The following is a 26572-nucleotide window of genomic DNA, read 5'->3' on the forward strand; positions in this document are numbered from 1 at the left end:
TATTTATAACTACACTTTAGTTATTATAGAAGATTTGTGCGTACGTATGGAAAAAACCTCTTCAGGATTTGGGAATGCCTTCACCTAACCGTATCGCTGCTGTTTCGAAATGTGTAGAATTGGATCGTGAACAAAGTTACAGTACGAGTGATCTATTGTCGTATGTACAAAATAATATTTCCAAGTTAACATCGGAACAAAAAGACATTTATGATACAATAGACTCAATTTCAGGACGTATACAACTATCTGCTGATTTCTGTAATTTAGTGACGTCCAAAAATGAATTGATTGAAAAAGTATTTCCGAATATTCTAAAAAATTATAAAAATAATAAATGGCTAAGTGAAAGAGCGATTCTCGCACCCAAAAATATAGACGTCCACGAAATCAACAATATTTTTTTGACCAAGATTCGAGACCAGGCAGTCCTTTACAAGTCAGTCGACACAGTTTTGGAACCAAATGAAGCGGTTAATTATCCATCTGAATTTTTAAATTCCATAGGTCTTTCCGGGTTTCCGCCACACGTGCTACAACTAAAAATAGGCGTACCAATAATACTTGTAAGAAATATCAACCCATCAAAGCTTTGCAATGGCACACGACTTGCCGTAAAAAAAAAAAAACAATGGAAAACCTAATAGAGGTCACAATCTTGACAGGGCCTTTTGAGGGTGAGGCTGTTCTTATTCCTCGCATTCCCATGATTCCAACGGATCTACCTTTTCAACTTAAAAGATTGCAATTCCCAATTCGATTAGCATTTGCAATCACCATTAACAAAGCTCAAGGTCAATCATTAGAAAAATGTGGTATAGATCTTCATACTGATTGTTTTTCCCGTGGACAATTGTACGTTGCATGTTCGAGGGTCGGTAAACCTGACAATCTATTTATATGCAGCGACAATTGGACAGCGAAGAATGTTGTATATTCGCAAGTTTTACGAAGTTAATTTCTATTGTATCTATCTATCTATCTATCTATATAAAAACGAGTTGTGTGTATGCATGTTTGTTTGTTTGTAAAAAGAGCGTTTGCAAATGACGTCATTATTAGTACACACGGCTTTGTATATGCACAGACAATGGGAAAGCCAAGAATGTTGTATATTCGCAATTTTTACGTAGTTTAACTCCTGCAGACGAAATGAATGCTTGCCTGAAAAATTCTAATTTATGGGCACACGTAAAAATATAAAAATTAACTAAACATATGCGTGTCCGATTGCAAAACGATGACTCTGGTCAAACATTTTCATATCAATTGCTGGTAATTGGAAACGGAAAGCTCCCAGTAGTGGGAAAGCCAAAAATGTTGTATATTCGCAATTTTTTCGTAGTTTGAAAAACATATATAAATCTATCTATATTCACAGGTGGGACACAGGGACACAACTACAATGGCGCGTAACTAATATGGTACGTAACGACTTACGCGCGTGGGGGGGGGGCCTGGGGGGCGCGAAGCGCCCCACCAACTAGGTGTTGGGGTGGCTCGAAGCGTCACCCCAACAGCTAGTCTATGTATATAAAAATAAGTTGTCTGTCTGTCGAGTGACGTCACTGTCCGCATATGACGTCTGAATTATATCAACATATACCAATTCAAAAACGAATGTATTCAAGCCGAAGTAGCTCAGTTGGTATAGCGTTATGTTCCAGGTTCTAGGTCCGAGATGTTCCAGGTTCGAACCTTGGCTTTAGCATTAATACAAAAAATAAAAAATAAAAAGAAAATACTAAAAAAACTAAAAACACTAAAAAGCTAAAAAAAAATAAAAAAGGTAAAAAACTAAAAACTAAAAAAGAAAAAAAGGTAAAAACTACAAAAAAAAGTAAAAAGAAAAAAACAACTAAAAACTAATAAAAAAAACTAAAAACTGAAAAAGAAAAAAAAACTAAAAAACGGAAGAAAACTGCAAAATAAAGGAGAAAAAGAGAATTTACAGACTGGGACACTGGGACACAAATAACGACCGGGAGATATAAATTACGACCGGGACGCTCAAAGATAAATTACAGACCGGGACACCGGGACACAAATGACAACCGGGACACAAATGACAACCGGGACACAGGGACGCAAGGAATATAAATGACGACCGGGACACTCAACGAGAAACTACAGACTGGGACACTGGGACAATTTTATGTTGCATGTTCAAGAGTCGGTAAACCTGACAATCTATTTATATGCACAGAAAATGGGACATCGAGGAATGTTGTATATATTTTATACAACATTCTTCGCTTTCCCATTGTTTGTGCATAAAACTAGATTGTCAGGTTTACCGACTCTTGAATATACAACATATAATTGTCCATGGGAAAACAATCCGTATTCAGATCTATACCTCATGATTCTAATGATTGCCCTTGAGCTTTGTTGATGGTGATTGCTAATCGACCATTCCCTGTGTCTTCGTCGTGATTTTTATATCCCCCTTTGCATCCCGGCGTCCCCGTTGTAGTTGTGTCCCTGTGTCCCGGTCGTCATTTATATTCCCTGTGTCCTGGTCGTCATTTGTGCGTGTCCCAGTCTGTAATTTCTCTTTGAGTGTCCTGGTCGTCATTTATATTCATTGTGTCCCGGTGTCCCAGTCGTCATTTGTGTCCCGGTCGTCATTTGCGTCCCGGTGTCCCGGTCTGTATATACATTCGTTTTTGAATTGGTTCTTTTTTTAGTTTTTAGTTTTTTAACCTTTTTTTTAGTTTTTTAGTTATACCTCATGATTCTAATGATTGCCCTTGAGCTTTGTTGATGGTGAGTGCTAATCGAACATTCCCTGTGTCCCCTTCGTCATTTACATATCCCCCTGTGCCCCCCGGCGTCACCGTTGTAGTTTTGTCCCTGTGTCCCGGTCGTCATTTATATTCCCTGTGTCCCGGTCGTCATTTTTTCCCCTTTTTTCTTTTTTAGTTTTTTAGCTTTTTTATTAGTTTTTAGTTTTTTTTTCTTTTTAGTTTTTTGTAGTGTTTACCTTTTTTTTAGTTTTTTTTTTAGTTTTTTTTACTTATGTCCTGGTCGTCATTTATACCCCTGTGTCCCGGTCGTCATTTGTGTCCCGGTTCTTTGTTGATGGTGATTGCTAATCGAACATTCCTTGTGTCCCGGTCGTCATTTATATTCCCTATGTGCCGGTGTTCCGGTCGTCATTTGTGTCCCGATATCCTGGTCTGTAATTTCGTCAGTCGAAATCATGACATCAGTCAACACACAAACATGACGTCACCCGACAGACCCACAGACACACAGACAACTTATTTTTGCTAGCTGTTTGGGTGGCGCTTCGCGCTCCCCCAAGCCCCCCCGCGCGCGTAAGTCGTTACGCGCCATATTAGTTACGCGCCATTGTAGTTGTGTCCCTGTGTCCCACCTGTGAATAGATATATATATATATATATATATATATATATATATATATATATATATATATATATATATATATATATACTAGCTGTTGGGGTGGCGCTTCGCGCCACCCCAACACCTAGTTGGTGGGGGCGCTTCGCGCCCCCCTCCAAGCCCCCCCGCGCGCGTAATTCGTTACGCGCCATAATATTTACGCGCCATTGTAGTTGTGTCCCTATGTCCCACCTGTGAATATAGATAGATATATATATATATGTATATATATATATATATATATATATATATATATATATATATATATATATATATATATGGTTTTAACTACGTAAAACTTGCGAATATACAACATTCTTTGCTGTCCCATTGTCTTTGCATATAAATAGATTGTCAGGTTTACCGACTCTTGAACATGCAACATATAATGGTCCATGGGAAAACAATCTGTATTCAGATCTATACCTCATGATTCTAATGATTGCCCTTGAGCTTTGTTGATGGTGATTGCTAATCGACCATTCCCTGTCCCGGTGTCCCGGTCGTCATTTACATCCCCCTGTTTCCCCCGGTGTCCCCGTTGTAGTTGTGTCCCTGTGTCCCGGTCGTCATTTATATTCCGTGTGTCCCGGTCGTCATTTGTATCCCGGTGTCCCGGTCTGTATATACATTCGTTTTTTAGTTTTGTTTTTCTCCTTTATTTTTTTCCTTTTTTTTTCTTTTTTAGCTTATTTAGATTTTTAGATTTTTTAGTTTTTTTATTAGTTTTTAGTTTTTTTTTTTCTTTTTAGTCTTTTTGTCCCGGTCGTCATTTATATCCCCCTGTTTCCCCCGGTGTCCCCGTTGTAGTTGTGTCCCTGTGTCCCGGTCGTCATTTATATTCCCTGTGTCCCGGTCGTCATTTGTATCCCGGTGTACCGGTCTGTATATACATTCGTTTTTTAGTTTTGTTTTTCTCCTTTATTTTTTTCCTTTTTTTTCTTTTTTAGTTTATTTAGATTTTTAGATTTTTTAGTTTTTTTATTAGTTTTTAGTTTTTTTTCTTTTTAGTTTTTTTGTAGTTTTTACCTTCTTTTTAGTTTTGTTAATTTTTTTTTTTTTACTTATGTCCTGGTCGTCATTTATACTCCCTGTGTCCCGGTGCTTTGTTGATTGCTAATCGAACATTCCTTTTGTCCTGGTCGCTTTCTCTTTGAGTGTCGTCATTTATTATTTTCTTTTTTAGTTCTTTTAGTTTTTACCTTTTTTAGTTTTTTTTAGTTTTTTAGATGAAATTTTTTTTTAGTTTTTTCCTTTTTTTTCTTTTTAGTTTTTTATTGGTTTTTACCTTTATGTTAGCTTATTTTTCAGTTTTTTCCTTTTTTTTTAGTTTTTTTTTATTTTTTATTTTTTTTAGTTTTTTACCTTTTTTTAGTTTTTTTAGTTTTTTTAGTTTTTTTAGTTTTTTAGCTTTTTTACTTTTTTTATTAGTTTTTAGTTTTTTTGTAGTTTTTGCCTTTTTTTAGTTTTTTCAGTTTTTTTTTAGTTTTTTATTGGTTTTTACCTTTATTTTAGCTTATTTTTCAGTTTTTTCCTTTTTTTTAGTTTTTTTTAGTTTTTAGTTTTTTTAGTTTTTTACCTTTTTTTAGTTTTTTTAGTTTTTTAGTTTTTTAGCTTTTTTATTTTTTTTATTAGTTTTTAGTTTTTTTTGTAGTTTTTGCCTTTTTTTTAGTTTTTTTTAGTTTTTTAGCTTTTTTATTAGTTTTTAGTTTTTTTTTGTAGTTTTTGCCTTTTTTTAGTTTTTTTAGTTTTTTAGCTTTTTTATTTTTTTTTATTAGTTTTTAGTTTTTTTTGTAGTTTTTGCCTTTTTTTAGTTTTTTCAGTTTTGACGTCACCTGATCCAGTTTTTTCAGGTGACGTCACCTGATCCACGATCCACAGATCCACAGACAACTTATTTTTATATATATAGATAGTTTTTTTTTTACTTATGTCCTGGTCGTCATTTATACTCCCTGTGTCCCGGTGCTTTGTTGATTGCTAATCGAACATTCCTTTTGTCCTGGTCGCTTTCTCTTTGAGTTTCGTCATTTATTTTTTTCTTTTTTAGTTCTTTTAGTTTTTACCTTTTTTAGTTTTTTTTAGTTTTTTAGATGAAAATTTTTTTTAGTTTTTTCCTTTTTTTCTTTTTAGTTTTTTATTGGTTTTTACCTTTATTTTAGCTTATTTTTCAGTTTTTTCCTTTTTTTTAGTTTTTTTTTATTTTTTATTTTTTTTAGTTTTTTACCTTTTTTAGTTTTTTTAGTTTTTTTAGTTTTTTAGCTTTTTTACTTTTTTTATTAGTTTTTAGTTTTTTTTTGTAGTTTTTGCCTTTTTTTAGTTTTTTCAGTTTTTTTTTAGTTTTTTATTGGTTTTTACCTTTATTTTAGCTTATTTTTCAGTTTTTTCCTTTTTTTTTAGTTTTTTTTAGTTTTTAGTTTTTTTAGTTTTTTACCTTTTTTTAGTTTTTTTAGTTTTTTTAGTTTTTTAGCTTTTTTATTTTTTTTATTAGTTTTTAGTTTTTTTTTGTAGTTTTTGCCTTTTTTTAGTTTTTTAGCTTTTTTATTAGTTTTTTGTTTTTTTTGTAGTTTTTGCCTTTTTTTAGTTTTTTTAGTTTTTTAGCTTTTTTACTTTTTTTATTAGTTTTTAGTTTTTTTTGTAGTTTTTGCCTTTTTTTAGTTTTTTCAGTTTTGACGTCACCTGATCCAGTTTTTTCAGGTGACGTCACCTGATCCATCCACAGACAGACAGACAACTTATTTTTATATATATAGAAGATATATATATATATATATATATATATATATATATATATATATATATATATATATATATATATATATATATATATATATATATATATATATATATATATAAAATAAGTTGTTTGTCTGTCTGTCGACTAACGTCATTCGGATTGAGCTGTATGTCGTCATGAAGTTAGTTGTCGTCATGTTTGTTATGACGACGTCATGTTTGTCAACTGATGAAATTACAGACCGGAACACTGGGACACAAATGACGACCAGGACACCAGGAAACAGGGAATATAAATGACGACCGGGACACTCAAAGAGAAACGACCGAATCTATCTATATATATAAAAACTACCGTTGGGGGACATATAAATAGATTGTCAGGTTTACCGACTCTTGAACATGAAACATAAAAAAAAGCTCAAGGGTTAACTTTTCCTGAGGCGCAAAACATTCCCATTGATTCACCATTAAATTTCAAGGCCTTGCAATAGGGACAAATTTTATACATAGTCCCGATTTGACCACATCTACTCAATTTATAATCAAGACATAAGGGGCTGATGATGTGTTTGATTATGTGATTGGGAAAGCTTTGTTGATGGTAATTGCTAATCAACCATTCCCTGTGTTCCCTTCGTCATTAATATATACCCCCTGTCCCCCCCGGCGTCCCCGTTGTAGTTGAATCCCTGTGTCCCAGTCTTCATTTATATTTCTGTGCCCCGGTCGTTATTGGTGTCCCGGTGTCCCAGTCTGTAATATCTCTTTGAGTGTCCCGGTCATCATTTATATTCCTTGTGGCCCGGTCGTGATTTATGTCCCAGTCTGTAATTTCGTCAGTCGACAAAAAACTTCATGACGACATACAGCTCAATCCTTATAATGACGTCAGTCGACAAACATGACGTCAGTCGACACACAAATATGACATCACTCGACACACACACACAGAAACTTATTTATATGTATATAGATAGATAGATATAAAAACTGGGAGTTGATTATGTGATCGTTCAACGTTTATTTCAGGGATTACTAAAGCATCTGCTTCTCTTTTGAGAAAACCGAAATACGACTCATTTATTCTTAAATAATCTGAATCTCTGTCCAAAGCTGGACCTAAATGTTGGTATTTGTAGGTTTTTCAATTATTTCTTCGGCATTTTCCTTGTTTTCATTATTTTGTTTGCGCTGAAGAAGGGAGTCGGCTGTTCTCTCGAAATATCCTCTTTCTGTATTTTCCTTAGTATTTTTATTTGGCCTGTAAAAGCCTTATATTTAATTGTTCTCTTTCTCTATGAAATCTCTTGCCTTTGCATTTTCAGATACACTATGGAATTTGTCAGTACTTTTAATTACCTCTTTTTATTAGCTCACTGATCAAAACTATGAAAAGGCCATTTAGCCAAAAAAAAAATAAAAAAAATGCAAATTTGGTTATAATTATTCAAATGCAGAGCCAAAATCAAAACATGCATTAATTCAAAAATGTTCAGAAAATGTCCATGAATGAAAAAGGATTTTATAGTATTTTTTAAAGAACAATGAAATTATAAATATGAAACAGTTTTTTGAACTGAAAGTAAGGAGCAGCATTAAAACTTAAAACGAACATAAGGGGGGCTTGGGGGTGGGGTGTGTAAAAGCCCCCAACAACTAGGTGTTGGGGTGGCGCGTTAGTTTAAAACTGGGGTGGCTTCGCGCCACCCCAACACCTAGTTGGAGGGGGCACTTATCGCCCCCATAGCCCCCCCCCCCGCGCGCGTCAGTCGTTACGTGCCATATTAGTTACGCGCCATTGCAGTTGTGTCCCTGTATACCACCTATGAATATAGATAGATTTATATATGTGTTTTGAACTACATAAAACTTGCGAATATACAACATTCTTGGCTTTCCCATTGTCTGTGCATATACAAAGCCTTATGTACTAATAATGACGTCAAATGCAAACGCTCTTTTTAAAAACAAACAAACATGCATACACACAACTCGTTTTTATATAGATAGATAGATAGATAGATACAATACGAATTAACTGCGTAAAACTTGCGAATATACAACATTCTTCACTGTCCGATTGTCGCTGCATATAAATAGATTGTCAGGTTTACCAACCCTCGAAAATGCAACGTAAAATTGTCCATGGGAAAAACAATCAGTATTAAGATATATACCACACTAGCTGTTGGGGTGGCGCTTCGCGCCACCCCAACACCTAGTTGGTGGGGGCGCTTCGCGCCCCCCCCAAGCCCCCCCGCGCGCGTAAGTCGTTACGCGCCATAATAGTTACGCGCCATTGTAGTTGTGTCCCTATGTCCCACCTGTGAATATAGATATATATATATATATATGGTTTTAACTACGTAAAACTTGCGAATATACAACATTCTTTGCTGTCCCATTGTCTTTGCATATAAATAGATTGTCAGGTTATCCCCCTGTTTCCCCCGGTGTCCCCGTTGTAGTTGTGTCCCTGTGTCCCGGTCGTCATTTATATTCCCTGTGTCCCGGGTCCCGGTCATCATTTGTATCCCGGTGTCCCGATTAGTTTTTATTTCTTTTTAGTTTTTTTGTCCCGGTCGTCATTTATATCCCCCTGTTTCCCCCGGTGTCCCCGTTGTAGTTGTGTCCCTGTGTCCCGGTCGTTATTTATATTCCCTGTGTCCCGGTCGTCATTTGTATCCCGGTGTACCGGTCTGTATATACATTCGTTTTTTAGTTTTGTTTTTCTCCTTTATTTTTTTCCTTTTTTTTTCTTTTTTAGTTTATTTAGATTTTTAGATTTTTTAGTTTTTTTATTAGTTTTTAGTTTTTTTTTCTTTTTAGTTTTTTTGTAGTTTTTACCTTCTTTTTAGTTTTGTTAATTTTTTTTTTTACTTGTGTCCTGGTCGTCATTTATACTCCCTGTGTCCCGGTGCTTTGTTGATTGCTAATCGAACATTCCTTTTGTCCTGGTCGCTTTCTCTTTGAGTGTCGTCATTTATTTTTTTCTTTTTTAGTTCTTTTAGTTTTTACCTTTTTTAGTTTTTTTTTAGTTTTTAGTTTTTTTAGTTTTTTACCTTTTTTTAGTTTTTTTAGTTTTTTAGCTTTTTTATTTTTTTTATTAGTTTTTAGTTTTTTTGTAGTTTTTGCCTTTTTTTTTAGTTTTTTGTCCTGGTCGCTTTCTCTTTGAGTGTCGTCATTTATTAGTTTTTTCCTTTTTTTTTTAGTTTTTTATTGGTTTTTACCTTTATTTTAGCTTATTTTTCAGTTTTTTCCTTTTTTTTAGTTTTTTTTTATTTTTTTTTTTTTTAGTTTTTTACCTTTTTTTAGTTTTTTTAGTTTTTTTAGTTTTTTAGCTTTTTTACTTTTTTTATTAGTTTTTAGTTTTTTTTGTAGTTTTTGCCTTTTTTTAGTTTTTTCAGTTTTTTTTTTAGTTTTTTATTGGTTTTTACCTTTATAGTTTTTTTAGTTTTTTAGCTTTTTTATTTTTTTTATTAGTTTTTAGTTTTTTTTGTAGTTTTTGCCTTTTTTTAGTTTTTTCAGTTTTGACGTCACCTAATCCAGTTTTTTCAGGTGACGTCACCTGACACATCCATCCACACATCCATCCACACATCCACAGACAGACAACTTATTTTTATATATATAGATTTTTCTAATGATTGACCTTGAGCTTTGTTAATGGGGATTGCAAATGCTAATCGAATTGGGAATTGCAATCTTTTAAATTGAAAAGGCAGATCCGTTGAAATCATGGGAATGCGAGGAATAAGAACAGCCATACCCTCAAAAGGCCCTGTCAAGATTGTGGCCTCTATTATTTTTTCCATTTTTATTTTACGGCAAGTCGCGTGCCATTGCAAAGCTTTGGTGGGTTGATATTTCTTAACAATATTATTGGTACGCCTATTTTTAGTTGTAACACGTGTGGTGGAAACCACACTGCAAGAATCGCTCTTTCACTTAGCCATTTATTATTTTCATAATTGTTTAGAATATTCGGAAATACTTTTTCAATCAATTCATTTTTGGACGTCACTAAATTGCAGAATTCAGCAGGTAGTTGTATACGTCCTGAAATTGAGTTTACTGGGAGCTTTCCCTATTCATATCTTGAGTACTGGAAGTATCCTAGTCAATGATACCATAAGTTTTTCAAACACTTTTTCGGATATACTATATTTTAATAATTATGAACCTCGATCTAGGAATTTTAGTGTAAGTTCACATAAGGTACTGTAGAATTTATCAATGGATAAATTGTAGAGTGGATATCCACTTAATCAAACAGTTCGTGGTAACGAACTGTAGTAAGGAGCGACCCGGCTCAATAGTAACCAAAACTCTAAATATTGAATTTTGATATCAATAGCTACATCAAAAGAATTGCATTTTAATGCTGATTTTAAATATATAATTTTCATCAAGTTTAGTCTTACCCATCAAAAGTCACGAGCCTGAGAAAATTTACCTTATTTAGGAAAAGAGGGGGAAACACCCCCTAAAAGTCGTAAGATCTTAACGAAAATGACATCATCAGATTCAGCGTATCAGAGAACCGTACTGTAGAAGTTTCAAGCTCCTATATACAAAAATGTGGAATTTTGTATTTTTTTGCCAGAAGACAAATCACGGGTGCGTGTTAATTTATTTTTTTTCCCCAGGGGTCATCGTATCGACCAAGTGGTCCTAGAATGTTGCAAGAGGGCTCATTCTAATGGAAATGAAAAGTTCTAGTGCCCTTTTTAAGTGACCAAAAAAATTGGAGGGCATCTAGGCCCCCTCCCAGGCTCATTTTTTTCCCAAAGTCAACGGATCAAACTTTTGAGATGGCTATTTTGTTCAGCATAGTCGAAAACCATAATAACTCTGTCTTTGGGGATGACTTACTCCCCCACAATCCCTGGGGGAGGGGCTGCAAGTTACAAACTTTGACCAGTGTTTACATATAGTAATGGTTATTGGGAAGTGGAAAGACGTTTTCAGGGGGATTTTATTTTGTTTGGGGTGGGGCTGAGCAGAGGGGGCTATGTTGGAGGATCTTTCCTGGGAGGAATCTTTAATGGGGGAAGAAAAATTCAATGAAAAGGGCACAGGATTCTCTATCATTACTATAAGAAAACAATTAAAAATAAACATGAAAACGTTTTTTCAAATGAAAGGATGAAGTAGCATTGAAACTTAAAAAGAACAGAGATTATTACGCATATGAGGGGTTCTAAAAATACTTTAGAATAAAGAGCGAGGTATTTAGGAGGAGATAAATACCTTGCTCTTTATGCTAAAGTATTTTTAGTAATTTCAACTATTTATTCTACGGCCTTTCTTATTCAGGGGTCATTCTTAAAGAATTGGGACAAAACTTAAGATTTAGTGTAAAGAGCATTAACGAGGGTACAAACCCCCTCGTATACATAATAAAAATATAAGGTTATGAAATTTTGTTACGTAAGTTAATTCATAAGTTACGTATATTTTTTACTAACAAAAACGTTCGTTAAAAATTAAAAGTTCAAGTTGCCTTTTTAAGTAACCGAAAAATTGGAGGGCAACTAGGCCTCCTTCTCCACCCCTTATTTCTCAAAATCGTCTGATCAAAACTAAGAGAAAGCCATTTAACCAAAAAAAAGAATTAATATACAAATTTCATTTTAATAATTTATGTGCGGAGAGCCAAAACCAAACATGCATTAATTCAAAAACGTTCAGAAACTAAATAAAAAAAAAACTAATTTTTTTAGCTGAAAGTAAGGAGCGACATTAAAACTTAAAACGAACAGAAATTACTCCGTATATGAAATGGGTTGTCCCCTCCACAATTCATCGCTCTTTACGCTAAAGTTTGATTTTTGCCACAATTCTACTTTTTAAAACAATTAAAAGCTTTAGCGTAAAGAGCAAGGGATTGCGGAGGGGACAACCCATTTCATATACGGAGTAATTTCTGTTCGTTTTAAGTTTTAATGTCGCTCCTTACTTTCAGCTAAAAAAATTAGTTTTTTTATATTTAATTTACATACAAGAGATGAAAGTTTAAATATTTAAAATTCATGTTGATCAAACCCACCCTGCATAGATCTCTCTACAAATAAGTGCTGATCCACGGCACTGATCCGACTTATTGATTCGAGTTATATCCATCACCAAATGAAGAGTTGAAAATTAATATTTATTTTTCAAAAAAAAAATTCTTCGTAGATTTTATCTTTGTTTTTACAGACAATATCTAACAACATCAATATATCACTTATCAGGTACACTTTACGGAAATCTCCACAATTTTAAACCCTTTCATAGCCCAAACTTTCTTAGCAAATTCATAATCAGCATTGAAGCATTGAACATCGTGGGTTCAATCATAAAACAATTCATTTTGGGGTAATTTTTCCTCACGTAGCCTCTATATCGAGTTGTGGTGCTCATACGGGTATATGCGCATACACGTTAATAAATCATAGATCTCATCATCAGCAAAGTGCTGTTTGAGGAGGAGAAAACTATTAAAATCATCGCTTGTATGTACTTGAATTAGTTGAATTAAGGAATTTGTGAAGAAAATATATAAATTAAAAAAATGGATTTTATTCAAGTACGTATTACTATTTTCAATCATTTTCCATTTGAATTCTATGAAAAGAAACTTCTTAGATGATTTAGGTAAGATGTTATAAAAACAAAACCATCTACCCATGCACCATCTACAGCTTCACCTTTCCCCAAACGTGCAAATGCTGGCAAAATGAATATCAAATCATAGTTGAAACCGTGCGTTTAAACCGGTAGAAAGTATTGCTGCCTAACATTTACATCACACGATTGATGTGGCATCCCCAAAAAGTTACTCTCTCCCGATCAAATAGGATTACTTAAATGATCATGGTCACGGATTCCCAGATTCCCACTGCGCTCAACAGTTGTTTTTCTTACAGATCCAACACAAATATTTGTTTTTAATTACCAAATCATCTTCTGGCAATAAAGTCATTCAATAATATGTATTGTGCAGCCGTGAAATTGACTTATTTGCTGCTTTTTAAGTGCGACCACATCTGCACCTAAACAATCGTCTCCTCCCAGCGTCTCCAATACCTCTACCCATTGTATAGTATTAATCGACTCTGTTTGCCCATGGCCAAAATAGACTGCCACGACTTTGGAGATTTTAATATGATTTGGGTATGATGGATTTCACCTGTCCATGAGTTTCGCCTCCATATCTTATGTCACCTGGTCGCTCTGTAAGTGAATTCTGAAAATTCTTAAGCCGCAACATAGTATTTTCACCCAAAATAGTCTCGACAGATTGGTATGGATGTCACTTACAGTTCCTCAAATGATGCTTCAATTTTAATTGATTACGGAATCTAGATAAACACATTGCACAATAATAGTAGGTCCTATCGCATTTTCTACCCTCACTTAAAACCTGACTAATTCGTGGAATAGTAAAGAAATGTCTGATTGATTTGTAGTCTATGGCAGTATCTTAAAGACGCCATACCAAGGGCTTCACTGATTCAATGGACGGAGCCCATACTGAGTATATTGCCCCCATTTTATCTTTAAGTTTATTCTATTCATATTCAGTATCGTACTGTGACACTGAAACCCCAATGCTTAGAAGCTCATTTGCCCTCTCAGAAATGTCAATTCCCTTAAGTCTTACAAGATATTGCCACCCTATAACAATTAAAATCTACTTCAGGAATAGCTGCCCCCCCCCACCTTCCATTAAGTCTCAAATTTTCCAAATGCGACTTAATTGCATCATTTTTTTAGGGTTTATTCCCCGTGACAAGGACTAAATATTTGAAGCACTCTAAGCCCATATCGAAATCCTGGGGGTCAAATAGAGAAATATTTTAAATCCTGGGGGAAAAGAATCACATGAAGGTTTTCTAAAGAACAATCTTAGAAATCCTGAGGTAAAGAGTTCGTGAAGCTTTTTTGTAGGAGACTATGACATCAATCTTAGAAATCTTGGGAGTAAACAAGCCCTGGCCATCATAGGTATTTAAACATAACACCCAAGGTAGCATATAACACCAATTTAGCGAGCCCGCTGAAGTTCTTTTTTAAACAATCTTGGAAATCTTGATGGAACAATCTTAGAAATCATGAGGCAAAGTCATGCAAAATTATGTCGCCCTCGACCCCATTTCCATATAGACACCTGTGTCTCAAAGAATTTTAATAGCACCTGCGTCTTGAGGGGGTCGAAGGGATACATTGCCGCTTATATGGATGCCATGGGGGTAGTTACCATTTGAATTCTGGGGATAAAGTCGTTTAAAGTGCCTATGGTCCCATATTTCGTTGTGATGTCTCTCGTTTCTGAAACAAAAGTGCATTACTGTTTAGAGTATAGACAACCTAGATGTGGTCATGTAATCATGGTTGCCACTATGGTCAGCTTCTAAAGTACTATAATTGCTCAAATTTGCGTGCTACAGAGTGATTTTCGGTGCTAGTAAAAAAAAAATATTCCGCACCATCTGTTGGTTTTAAGGTTTTATGTCGCTCCTTGCTTTCAGGTAAAAAAAACTAGTTGTTTTTTTATTTAATTTTTGAACGTTTTTGAATTAATGCATGTTTGATTTCGGCTCTCCGCACATAAATTACTAAAATGAAATTTGCATTTTAATTTTTTTTTTTTTTTTTTGGCTAAAGGGCTTTCCCTTATTTTTGACCAGACGATTTTGAAAAAAGGGGTGGGGGAGGAGGTCTAGTTACCCTCCAATTTTTCGGTTATTAAAAAGGCAACTAGAAATTTTAATTTTTAACAAACGTTTTTATTAGTAACAAATTTATGTAACTTAATAATCAACACGTAACGAACTTACGTAACGTACAGACGTTTACGTAACAAAACGTCTGTACACTTCCCAATAACCATTACTATATGTAAACACTAGTCAAAGTTTGTAACTTGCAGCCCCTCCCCCGTGGACTGTTGGGGAGCAAGTCATCCCCAAAGACATTTTTATGTTTTTTTTACTCTGCTGAACAAAATGGCTATCTCAAACTTTTGATCTGTTGACTCTGGGAAAAAACTGAGCGCGGGACGGGGCCTAGGTGCCCTCCTATTTTTTCAGGACTTCTTTACCTCAGGATTTCTAAGATTGTTCTTTAGAATTCCTTCGTGTGTTTCTTTACCCCTAGGATTTCAGATATTGTTCTTTAAAAGATTTTTCTTTAAAAAACCTCCAGGAGGGTCCCTCCCAAGTAAGGGCATAGTCCATATGTCATTCCACTATATTAATAAATATCAGCCATCTTGTGCTAGCAAATTCTCCGTCATTTTCTAAGATTACTACGATCGTCCTTTAAAAACCTTCATGGGCTTCTTTAAGCAAAGGAGTTTTGAGATTGCTCTTTTAAACACCTTCAGGAGCTCCTTTACCCCCAGGATTTATAAGATTCTTAAAATAACCGACGAGGGCCAGGGCTTTTTTACTTTGGGATTTCTTTGAATGCTCTTGCTTCAAAGCTTCTTTACTACAAGATTTCTAAGATTCTTTAAAATAAACCTACGAGGGCCAGGGCTTATTTACCACAAGATTCAAAGATTGTTCTTTAAAAAGCCTTCAGGAAATTCTTTACTTCTAGAATTCTAAGATTGTTCCTTAAAAAACCCTCAGGGGCTTCTTTACCCCCCAGAATTTCTAAGATTCTTAAAAAAAAAACCTATTAGGGCCAGGGCATCTTTACTTCGGGATTTTTGGAATGTTCTTAATCGTATATTCAATGCTTCTTTACTTCAAGATTTCCGATATTCTTTAAAAAAAAACTACATGGGACAGGACCTATTTACCCTAGAATTTCTAAGATTGTTCTTTTGGAAAAACCTTTAGGGACTTCTTTACTTTAGGATTTCTAAGATTGTTCTTTAAAAACCTTCGGCTGGGTCCCTTCCAAGTAAGGGTATGGATCTTGAATCATCCCATTATATTCATGCACATCAGCCATCTTATGGTGGGAAATTCTCCGCCGTTTTCTAATATTTCTAAGATTGTTCTTTCATAAGCCTTCAGGGGCTTCTTTACCCCCCCTGTATTTCTATGATTTTTCTTTAAAAAACTTCAGGGAATTCTTTACCTTAGGATTTCCAAGATTGCTCTTGAAAAAACCTTTAGGGGGGTCCCTCCTAAGTGAGGGTATAGTCCTTACATCATCCCAATAAATTTTTGCACATCAGCCATCTTGCACTAGCAAATTCTCCGCCATTTTCTAATATTTTTAAGATTGTTATTGAAAAAACCTTCATGGGGGTCCCTCTCAAGTAGAGGCATAGTCCTTACATCATCCCAATATATTATGCACATAAGCCATCTTGTCGTAGCAAATTCTCCGCCATTTTCTGAAATTTCTAAGATTGTTCTATCAAAAACCTTCAGGGTTTTTTTTACTCTCAGGATTTCTATGACTGCTCGTTCAAAAACCTTCAGGGGGTTCTTTGCTTCTGAATTCCTGAGATTATTCTTTTAAAAAAAACTTCAGGGAGGTCCTTCCTAAGTAAGGGTATATTCCTTATCCTAATATATTCATGCATTTCAGCCATCCTGTACAAGCAAATTCATTGCCATGTTCTAATATTTCTACATTTGTTCTTTAGAAAATCTTCAGGGGCTTCTTTACCCCCTGGATTTCTAAGATTGTTCTTTAAAAACCTTCAGGGGCTTCTTTAACGCCCAGGATTTCTAATATTCTTTAAAAGCCTACGAGGGCCAGGGCTTCTCTACTTCAGGATTTCTTTGAATGCTCTCTCTTCAAGGCTTCTTGATTTCAGGATTTCTGAGATTTAAAAAAAAAAAAATACGAGGACCAGGTCTTATTTACCACAAGATCAAAGCAGCCTGCTGAAAAGGGTTAAACCTGAAAAGGGTTAAAGGGCTGTGTGGGTTAAACCGTAATCACCATCTATCCCCCTCAATACACTAGCTGTTATTACCCTGAATAGCGTGATACAATCTAGCTTGAACAATTTCATAATCAGGTATATCGAGATTAAACTAAAATCATAGCATGATGTTAGATTTACAACTAGTTTCCTGCGTCTGGCTAATATAATGCATCGCGTTAAAAAATTGAGGGAAAAGGGGACTTTTTTGCATTTAAACCATATACTTCGTTTGTGAGGTAAAATGAGAGCTTATACAATTCGGCTTTGAGGCTTTTAACCAGTAAAATAATTATGTTAAAAAACCGTGTTATTTTTTAAATAGATTAGGGGGTGGTGCTAGTTATAATATATATTTCCATGTGAAAAAACGCGATTAGATGTAATTAAGGAGCCCAGAACGGAAAAAAAAGTGTTCTGAAATCAATAAAAGGAAGGCTTTTGACTAGTAAGGTGATGAAAAATTAATATTAAGGTGTTTTCAAATTGGAATTATATAGGTTTATGAGCGCAATCTGAAAAATTAGGGTTTGAAATCAATAAAAGGCAGTCCCTGGCAATAAATCGCTATCGGGGTGTACGAAAGTCTCAATTATCAAGGTTTAGGAGTGTATTACAGAAAAAATTGGTTTGAAATTTAAAGGTAGGCTTTTAAAAAGTATGCTGGTAAAAAATTGATATCGGGGTGTACGTAAATCTAAATTATCAAGGTTTAGGAGAGCAATAAGGGAAAAAGTGGTTTGAAATCAATAAAAGGAAGCCTTTAGAAATCTATGCCGGTAAGCAAGTAGTGGGATGAGCGCAAATTTGAATAAGCTAGCTTTTCTTCGAGATTCAACTTGAATGAGTTAAATTTAAGTGGTTACATGTTGAAAATAAGATTTAGTTTTTCACTGCAAGAAAACCTAAGATTTTATTTCTTATTAAGGAAAATTTGGACCAAAGCCTTCCCCAAAAAGGGTGAGGATGAGAGCTGCCCCAAGCGTGTATGGCGCTCAAGATGCAGCCCCAATAAAGGGCAAGAACTTGAACATCTCTGTCCTACATGGCCATGATACACCCTCGTCAACACCTTTGGTCATCATTAATGCTGACCCATCGAGAACACTGGCCCCAATATAAGGTCATGATGTGCCCTTCGCCTGCAAGCTGTCGAACATTATGTAAGAGTAAATTTATTGATATTTATTAGGGCTAAAAAACTAAACGCTTATTTTAACCAAGGTACATGAAGACTTACCTTATACCTTAGATCCCCCTGTGCCTCCAAAGGCACCCAGGACGTCCAAGAAGAGTCTCCAGTCTGGCTTCCCACTCTGGCTGTATTGAGGCGTAAAGGTGCCGCAAGTCGTTGTTGTAGGTACGACGGAGTGTATCCAGACTAATATTTTAATATTACAATCTAGTACAAGGCAAGAACCTAAAAAAGTAGGACAATGAGAGAGCCCTTGTTTGATGCCCTTGAGAGAGGGGTTTAATGCTATTGCGCAATCCTAAAAATAATCCTTTTTTTGAAGGACTTTTCGTTAAAAACTAAGTTTTTCTGGGAACTATAAAGAATATTGATGCCACCTCCCATCTCTAAAAAAGTAAATCATTCTGTTTAGTGCACTATAGGGCCCCCTCGGTTCTAAAGGAAATGGACTTTTTGCCAATGCTTTTAACTATCAGTACAATATTGAAAATAAGGTTTCGTAAGATCCTGCATTCTACTATTGTCTCTAAGAGGGAGATTTGAGGGCATTACTTATTATGTTTTTTCAGAACAATAAAAATACACCATTCTTTTTCAACTTAATAATGAGGGGAAAATATCAGAGGGCCTTCACTATGATTTTGAGGGAGGATTCCAGGGAAATAGTTAAGATGTTCTGCATCGACAGCATTTTTTTTTTGTTTTTTCTCTCTCCTCAGCTAGCTAGGCACTGGAAAATCACAGAGTATATTAATGGCTCATTTAAAGGAAATTAATACAAGAGACATACAGTCTCTTCGCTTCAACAACAAAGTAAATATGTTGGCTTGAAAAACAACAAAAGTGGCCTGAACTACGATATTGTGCATCGACAGCATTTTTTGTTTGTTTTTTCTCAGCTAGCTGGACAATGAAAAATTTTAGAGATTTATAACGGATCATTTAAAGAAAATTGCTACATCTAGGGTCTTTTGCAATTAAAAATACAGTTTTTAAAATAGAAAATATTTTTTGAATAAAGAAATGAATTAAAATGGAAATTAGTTGCAATGTTCTGCATCGACACGATTTTTTTTTTCTCTCTCTCCTCAGCTAGCTAGGCACTGGAAAATCATAGAGATGTATAATGACTCATGTAAAGGAAATTTCTACAAGAGACATACCGTCTCTTCACTTGAAAAACCAAGTAAATGTGTTGGCTTTAAAAACATAAAAAAAATGGCTTAAACTACGATATTCTGCATCGACAGCATTTTTTTTCTCGTCAGGTAGCTGGGCACTGAAAAATCATAGAGATGTATAATGGCTCATTTAAAGAAAATTGCTACATCTAGGGTCTTTCGTAATGAAAAAAACAGTTTTTAAAATAGAAAATATTTTAAAAAAAAGTGCATTTTCATGTAAAAGCTTGATGAATGACGTCACAATATTAGGTTGTAACTATATATGACGTAATAAGTGAATGCAAAATTTACATGCGCTTATCATTTTCTAATATAATTTAAGGTTTTATACATTAAAAAACGATCATTAGAAGAACCAACGATTGCACTGGACTTAGTTAGCTTCCTCATTCTTTAAGGCTAGTCTCTTACAATTCCGAAGTCTTTTTCCGGTTTGTGATCAGGTATATACCTAGGCAAGGTTTTAACAGTAAACTTTTTTTATATTAAAAGATGATCATTAGAATATCATTGAAAAGACGGGACGAAGTTTAGGATAGGTTATAACTCCAAGAAACAAAATATACAAAAGTGTCCGGAATATACAAAAAGTAACTCAAATATTGAAGAATAAAAAGTTAAATAGTTTTGTAAAATGTAATTGAATGGACAGATTTTTAATATCGAATTCATGTAAAAATATTGCATTTTACAAAAATTGCATTTTCCCGTAAAAGCTTAATCATAGGTTGTAGCTATTATATGACGTAATAAGAGATTGCAAGATTTACATACACTTATCATTTTTAGTTTTGTAGAATGTAATTGAATGGAAAGATTTTTAATATTGCAGTCATGTAAAAATATTGCATTTTATAAAAATTGCATTTTCACGTAAAAGCTTAATGATTGACGTCATAATCATAGGTTGTAACTATATATGACGTAATAAGAGATTGCAAAATTTACATACGCTTATCATTTTTAGTTTTGTAGAATGTAATTGAATGGAAAGATTTTTAATATTGCAAAAATATATATGTTACTTAAAGAAATCGTTCTTAAAAGTCTATGAAAATCAATAAAGAAATGAAAAATAATTAAACAGGTTTAAATTGGTCTCACTTCGCGCGCTTTTTAACTTTTGGTTAAGAGCTAGTAGTACTGGTTAGTAGAAAAAAATGATTAATTTCTTTATGAATTTACTGTTTGGTAAAAACGAATCAAATGAAGACAAGAATCGTGAAAAGGAAGAAGAGAGAAGAGCAGCTCGTAAAAAGTGTGAGCAAAAACATGAGTGGATTATAAGATGTAAATTGGAAAAGTTAAAAATGGAGAAGAAGAAAAAAGATGCCGAGTTCGCAGAACGGATAAACAAGTTTGAGAAGGAGGAAATAAAAATGATACATCAAGAAGCTAGGATTAAAAGTCTGGACGAAGCCATTGCCGAAGAAGAATGGAAAATTGAAGGATTGAAAAATGAACTTCAAAAGTACAGCAAACAGGAGAGAATGATGGAACAAAACAAGCGAAACGAAATAGAACTACATAAGGCAAAAAAAAAGAACGAAGAACAGCAATTACAAATCAAAAACCAATACATACGTTTAAGGAACGAAGGAAATAAAATAAGATTAGAACATTTTAATATTGAAAAAGCAAAAGAAGATTTAATAATAGAACGTGGTAAAATCAACAAAATAAAAGAAAATTTAGAAAAAAAATATAATCAACAACAAAACGAAATTGAATTATCAAAAATGAAGATTAATCTTGAAAAACAATTTTTAGATAAAAGAAACGTCGAAAGAGAAAGAACGGTTTCGAAAGAAACCGTTCCCAAGCCTTTGGAGACCCAATATTTTCCCACAAACGACGTGAGATGGTACAACGACATCGGAAGGTTCCCAGATAGTGACTAAATACTGTTACTATCAGAGGTCTATTGTGTTTCTCAGAGCAATATTTTTTGTTCTTTTATTAGGACAGGGCTCAGCATCAGTGATTTTTGGTGCTAGGATCCTCTCTTTTACTAGAAAGCAAGTTACGTTACTTTGATAATTTTCTAGGTATGTTTTATTCCTGAGGATGGTGAATTTTCAATATAGCCTTTGTATTTTACTAAGATTTTAAACATTTCACTGTGAGACTATTATTAATTACCTGAATGCGTTAGAACAGGTAGATTTGCTTGCATCCTAACCTAGCTATTATATGTTACCAGGTGTTTCTGAGGAGGGAAAAGAAATGAGAAAATCCGTTAATAATGTCAAGATAAAGGGTTTATTAGAGAGGAGAAATTGCAAATTAAGGGCCGATTGTTCGTGAATCTAGTTGCTTGCAGTAGCTCAATTAACACCTTATAAAGCAAATTGCATGTTCCGCTTCAGGTGGGTAAAAAAAGAAGCTTTCTAGGTGAGCATATTCTTTTGATTATTTATTCTAAATTTATTGGTGAGGTTCATTTGGAATGAAAAAAAAAACGAAAGAAGCAGCAAGAGCTTCACACTTCTAACATTTGAAATGTATCGGCAGTCACATTGGTTGAAGAATTGTCAATAATATCGTTAGCTGACAGCATAGCTATAATTTTGTCAGCAGTAAAGAGCAATTAAACTCCTTTACAAGGTTTAGCAGTTAGTATGAAAGCAGTAGAAACCGATTAACGAAAGTTGAAAAATCAGTAACGGATTCAAACAAGGAAATGTCTCAATTAAAGCCGCGAGTTTCTGCCGTAGAAGTCGAAGCGTCAAGTAAATTTGAAGTTGCAAATTTTGGTTTTGGCTAGTGAAAATTTGAAGTTAACAACAGAATCGTCCAATTCACGGATTTGGCAGTCCATTATTTTCTTTTTAAGTGCCAGTAATTTCCAGCGAGGCTCTCTAACAGACACCCCCTGGTAACAATAGAATAGTTGCGGGCAAGTCAAGTCATGGCTAATTGTAAAAAAAGCCAAGGCAGATAGTCCAATTAAGTGGGCATCAAGTCATGGTTAATTTTACCCCTTTCATTGCCGTTGTCACCATCTCTCACTTATGCTACACCTCTCAAGCACGTCACTACACAATCCTGAACTAGAGTCAATCTTGTTGGAGGGTATCCCCGGAGATAAACCCATAATGTTAAGCAAAACCTCCAGCGAGTAGAAAGTAAAGAAACGCGTAAGAATGTGATTTTATTTAACGTTTCGGCCAGTGACGCGGAATCAGCAAAATTGGTGTTCGAAAAGGTCATCAAAGATGGGTTAGAGTATGAACATATTTGCGATTACTCGGTTTTGGAATATGGAAAGAAAAAAATACATCAAAGTAGAGATACATAATGCAGATATTCGACTGGAATTGCTGAAAAACGCTAAGAAAATATATATAAAAAAGTTGTGATGAACTCTTCTAATATCTATTTGACAGATGATATGTCCCTTTCTGTTAGAGAGACTCGCCATAAATTACTGGCACTTAGAAAGAAAATAATGGACTGCCAAATCCGTGAATTGGACGTTTGGGTTTCAAAGTTGGTAACACCTCTTCTGTGCTTTCGACGTCATGTGAACGCTCCCGAGGAAAAGTATATGTCTGAGCAGATTCCAGATAATTTCTTAAGAAACATAATGATAAATAGTGAAGATATGCCGATACGAGAATAGCCTATAAATTGTCAAAGTATGTATGAGGGCAGTAAAGTATGAGGATGAGTGAATTATTTTGTGAACAATGCTGGTTGTTTTGATTGTATCATTATTTGGTTAATTTATATTTTAATTTATTGTAGTGCTATTAGATGTGATATTTGGTGTTTGTTATATTGTTTCGTAAGTGTCAGTTCGAATGAATAGATGTCCATTTCTCTGTTCTTTTCTTTTTCTAGTTTCAGGTTATAGCTTAATTTAGTTGTTTTGTAATATTTGGCTAGGTTATGTGCTGCTGAAAGGGATTGGTGATTCTTTTCATTTGTTTGTTTTTGTTATATCAAATTATGAGAGTTGAGAGCGTGTATTTAATTGTGACGGGTATTCGCCCTATTCGACACCACAGACCATTTAATTCTTTATTAGATAGTGGCTAGAGAACTTTTTATTCCCCTTGGGGCTCATAGCATGGTTGATTCGGAAAATCAGAAGAAGTAGAAGAAGATTTCATTGTTCCGGCTTCTGAACACCCTAAAGATACTAAATTTATATTTAATTATGATTTTAATGATCCTAGGTGTCAGCATGGTGAATCACATGATTTTAGGATTTTTCATTTTAATTTTCAAGATGCAACTTTTGATTTTTTATTTAATTTAGCTACTCTTAATTTCTTCCATATTCTAGCTTTAACGGAGACTTGGCTAGATGACCATAACTCTGCTCTTCTGGATATTCCAGGATACATTTTATTTACGTTGAACCGAGTCCTACGTCAGCACTGGGGTCTTGCAGTCTATGTACGTGAAGATCTGTGCGTGAAAATCCGTGATGATCTGCGCAAATATAATGAAATGGTGAGTGAAACAATAGTTCTCGAAGCTAGTTTAGATAATGTTGATGCATATTTAGTAATTGTGTAAATGTCTCCCTCTAGCTCTATTCAAGAATTCTTTGAGAATTTACATGAACAGCTGGCTAAAGTGCAATCTAGCTATAAACCATGTTACATTCTTGGTGATTTCAATATCAACATGTTAGATATCGACATCGTCTTCGGTAACTTCTCAACTTTTAAATCTATAATATGAAAAAAACTTCGTTTTTTTTAAAGAGTTAAATTGCGTCCCAAAGTCGAACCTTAGAACGTACAGGAATTAGGAGAATCAGTTGGGGGGCTACCGCCCCCCAAACCCCCCGCTTTTAAAGAGTTTTGTACAGGTTTTTTGTTGTACACCAACAAACCCCCAGCTCTTAGCTTGTGTGCTCTGTGTCTGGGAAACAGTTTCAATAATTATGTTAAAATGTAAATGGAGTGGTCAACTTCATTGTTACTAATTACTAGTTTCGGCGCAATGGTTCTCCTGTCCTCTTGTGTTTAACATTTTTCGAAGTTATTCCATTATTCATTCATTTCAATTTTTTGTTAATTAAAAGAGGGCCTTTCCGAAGGCCTTTCCCCCGCAACCAAAAACCTGTACAAAAGAGTCTTTAAAATAAATTCAAACTGACAAAATTATCTAATTTTGATAATTTTAATAGTTTAGCAGCTTAATTAAAAATTTAGCAGCTAGTGGTTTTTACCCATCCGCCTCCGTTTTATGGGCCCAGCGCGCTTCCGCTGCGCCAAGCTGCTGTTATGCTTGTTATCAAACAAGTTATTACAAAAGAAAATTTCACCAACGGCTTCAATTAGGAAATCAATTTAAATGGTTCTTTCAACTTGCTTCCATCAAGCCTTACCCCCGCTTCAGTATAAATTCTTGTGAACATTCCAGTATGTAATTCTGATCACATGTTTCCATGTTTATTTTCTCCCTTTCTGTATCAATAAATTCAAACTGACAAAATTACCTAATTTTACAAATTTAAAAAAGTTAGCAGCTAGCGGTTTCGATCCACCGACCTATGGGTTATGGGCCCAGCACGCTTCCGCTGCGCCAAGCTGCTGTTAGTGTAAGAATTTTTCAAACAAGTGATGTTATTACAAGAGAAAATTTTACCTTCAATGGGGAAATGGGTTTTTCTAAGCTAGAAAATCGGGGGGTTAAGATTTTCCGACGAAACTTTCCAGGAAAATTACTCGGAGAATTCCGTGTCGAATGAGTCTTCATACACCCAGATCCGATGTCGGCTGTGACCTGTAGGCGTGGCAGAAAAAAAGGGTTTCTGTCATTTTTCTCAAATAAAAATTTTACGGATTAAGACAGAATTTTTTGAAGCTTACAGTCAGTCTCACCATATCGAGCTGATCATTTTGATGTACTTGATGTTGAAATTCGTAACTTTTAACAACAAAAAACTTAACATGGGCTCTTATGGGGAGATGGGGTTTTTCTAAGCTAGAAAATCGGGGGGTTAAGATTTTCAGACGAAACTTTCAAGCAAAATTACTCGGAGAATGTGTCGCAGAATGCTGTGACCTCTAGGCGTGGCAGAAAAAAAACAAAAGGAGAACATGAACATTAAGTTGGCTATGCGTGGTTTCTGGAAAACAGGGAAGGAGTTATCAGATCGAGCTGAAATTTCGCGGATAAGCTCCTGGGCCCTAGGGGACCTTAACTTGTGAATTTCAGCCCGATTGGACAACGTTAAAGGGGGGCTGGGGTTGGGGGGTCGAAACTTTCGGCCAGATTTTCCCCATGAAGGAAAAGTCGGAGGGGGATGAAATTGGCAGGTTTCTTAGTTGGAGCTCGGGCTACGAAATGCATCCCTCCCCATCCCTCTGCGACCACTGGAACCGAAGATCGCTTAACATTGTCATGGTTCGCCTCTTTAAAGAGGCACGAGTGTGCCTCCTTGATATGCCTGTCTTATGGTTTAGCACCTATGATTAACATTCCGATTAGAGTTTCTAGAAATTCTGCAACGCTTTTCGACAATATATTTTCAAATGTATCTTTTAGATCTCCAAGAGTTTCTGTAAATGCTTAATCTGACCACTTTGGTGTTTATACTGATTTCGAGGTATTTACTAATAGGCGAGTAGAATCTAACTTGAGCAAAAAGTCTGTAGTTTTCAATATAAATGCCCTTGTAAAACTAAAAAGTAATTTAGTTCAAGTTGATTGAACGTCCCTGCTTAGAGAAGAGAATGATGCAAATTCTGAATTTGCGCTTTTTTGTGGTAAATTATTGGAAAAGGCTAAGGAAGTGGGAATTGTTAAGAATATAAAAGGGCGAAACCATAATGGAATGAAGCCATGGAAAACACAAGATCTTCTTCGGAAAATGAATTTAAGAGATATATTGTTTAAGTTAAAAGCTTTAGAACCTACGGATGAAAATAAAGAACAATACCGTGTTTTTCGTAATGATTTGAATAATTTTCTCCGTGAGGCTAAAAAAAGGTATTTAGCTTTAAATTTAAGGAAGCTGAAGGAAACTCATTGAAGACCTGGCATAATATGTAGTATTATAGGTCATATTCCTTATATACTACCATCTAAAGTGATAGTAAATGAGGCCATAGCTACTGATGATTTTACCGTTTTTAATGAGTTTCAAAATCATTTTATTTCAGTAGGTTCAAAAATAGCCGATACAATTTC

General features: G+C 34.7%; 1 protein-coding gene and 1 long non-coding RNA gene across 3 annotated transcripts in view; one reads left to right on the forward strand and one right to left on the reverse strand.

The window, feature by feature from the left end:
• Window positions 1–26572, forward strand: part of LOC136033002 (RRP15-like protein) — a 220701-nt gene that overhangs the window by 95168 nt on the left and 98961 nt on the right. The window lies entirely within an intron of this gene.
• On the reverse strand, window positions 4043–6189 carry LOC136033000 (uncharacterized). The gene is made up of 2 exons (XR_010618835.1): window positions 5846–6189; window positions 4043–4990 (listed from the first exon to the last, which is right to left on the reverse strand). It is a non-coding gene; the product is annotated as an uncharacterized LOC136033000 (long non-coding RNA).

The sequence above is a fragment of the Artemia franciscana genome, chromosome 11, assembly GCF_032884065.1.
Source record: "Artemia franciscana chromosome 11, ASM3288406v1, whole genome shotgun sequence".
NCBI classification, from domain to species: domain Eukaryota; kingdom Metazoa; phylum Arthropoda; class Branchiopoda; order Anostraca; family Artemiidae; genus Artemia; species Artemia franciscana.